We start from the raw sequence: 2279 nt of genomic DNA on the forward strand, positions 1-2279 counted from the left end.
TGTTTTGTGAGGTGGAGGACTTTGTGGACTGGTGTTGGGTTAATGGGTTAATGTTGGACTTGTGGACTTGGGCAGCATTGGGTTGGGATGTTTTCATGATGCACTTTCTTTACATAAAACTCTCTTATACATGAGTTGCTGTGGATTTGTTTCTCTAAAGTACCCAGACTAATACAGAGGTCATGACAGTTTGGTGCCCAACACAGGAGGTCATGGTGAATCGTGGCCATTACAAACACTCCAAAGGTCTGGTGGCCCTAGCCACTCCTCAGCTGGGGCAAGGACACTTGCCCAGTGGCTTGGTGAGACCACCGAGATGTAAAGGCAGCTCATGAGACCAGGACTCCTTTCTAACCACCCCAACAAGTCAACATCCTCCACCAGGAAGCCATCTTGAGAATGAGGAGGTAGAAGGCAGCACCTTTTTAAAATTTTAACACACGCGTGTTTATTTTTTCCATTTTAAGATAATCACTCAACTAAATAAATAAATAAATAAAATAACCACTCGTAATGTTATCATTGGGTGAATGATACTTCAGGCATTAAAAGGGGAAAAAAAGTTGATGCATCCATTACTACATCTTCAGCTCCAAGGAAAGAAAGAAAATCTTATTCAAATTGGCTTAAAATATATATATATACAGAAATATGCCGACATTGAGGGACACGGTGGCTTTCAGAGGGAGAGAGCACCTTTGAAAGAGGACTAACCCTCCTGAGAGGGAGTGTGACCCTCATATGGACAGACTATTTGCCCCCAAAGGAGTGTTTTAAAAGTGGAATCAATGAGTTCATTTTAATCAGTAAGTTTAGATCTTTCTCCCCATCTCTCTCACCTCATCAGACCCTTCCATCCCTGAGAATGGAGCTCCCAAGTCAGGTGATATCAGTTACATCAAATAATGTTACCGCTTGTGTTGTTCTTTTACAGCTAGGCTGAATCATTCCAATTCTGACAACTCTGATGTAAGGAAGGTTTGGGCTTTAAGTTAGGACCGTTGATCTCTGCTCAAGAAAAACTTCCATTAAGAGTATAGCTTGGGAAACCAATAGTTTCCCCAGGTACAGGAAGAGAGAAATTTAGCCAGTCCTCCTGCTGGTGGTGTGTTGGTGGATGTTTAACAAAGCAGCTCCCCAAGGGAGCAAGAGGGAAATCTCTAAGAAGTATCACTCACTGGTTCCAGTGTTCTGGGTATTTCCAGCAGAAACTGTTTCAAGCTGCCAATGTGATGTCACTGAAGAGAAATTTGTGAAGTTGTTAAAGTAAACGAGCGTAACATACAATTGTTTAAATGAGGAAGTGATGAGTTGGGGCTACCGCATTTTAAAAGTATGTTTTATTTAACAGTGTGTTCATAAATTTAATTTTAGCCACCACATTTCCTAAACATTCAGCCGTCAGCCCTAGCTGTATGAGTATGCTCCAGGACTCGTTGCTGCTTGCCCATCCCCAAGAGAGTCTGGGGAAGCACCCTCAGAGCCAAGTGCTGCTGGCCACGTGAGAAACCAACGTTCCAGAAGAAATCATGCTGAAGTGGAGCACCTTCACCTCTTCCGAACCTCCAGCTTGTGTAGAACAGAGATCTACAGACATTTAGACCATGACTCCCTGTTCTTTTTCTCCTGCTCTAGAAATGAGACAGGTGCCAGGAACATGACTTTCTGCTCATCTCGGACTCCAAGGGTGGGTCCCCTTAAATCTGACAATATCCCCTGTCTTTTCCTTTCTGTTGCTCCTCCCCAGAGCCAGGGCTCTGTGATGAGGCTGACTCTGTGTGTTTGTCTGGGTACGTTAGAGAAACAAATCCACAGAAACTCATGTATAAGAGAGTTTTATATAAAGGTTAAGTGCGCACCAAGAAAACATCCCAACCCAGCGCTGCCCAAGCCCACGAGTTCAACCTTAACCCATTAACCCATTTGTCCAACATATATATGATCAGAGAACACAGGAGCAGATGGCGGGGGAGGAGGAGAGACTGGAGCACATCCTGGTCCACCAGGCCTTGTGGACGATGACCCCAATTAGAGCAGCCAGTCCACAGAGACGACCACATGGCCAGCCACACTATGAGGCATGATTCCCCTCACTAACCCATGGCCCTGTGGGGGACAGCACCAGAGACACAGTGTGGGAATTGCACCCGATCTGATCCCGCCACACTGAGGCAAAGCACTGGGGGAGTGCAGCAGAATAGCAAGAGAAGGGAGCAGCAAGGTCCCCAGGGTATGATGAAGGTGGATTTGGGGGCCAGGGCATGGTGCCCCAACAGACT

This window comes from Echinops telfairi, unplaced genomic scaffold, assembly GCF_000313985.2.
Source record: "Echinops telfairi isolate 266 unplaced genomic scaffold, ASM31398v2 ScPeMD7_655;HRSCAF=1070, whole genome shotgun sequence".
In the NCBI taxonomy this organism is placed as follows: Eukaryota; Metazoa; Chordata; class Mammalia; order Afrosoricida; family Tenrecidae; genus Echinops; species Echinops telfairi.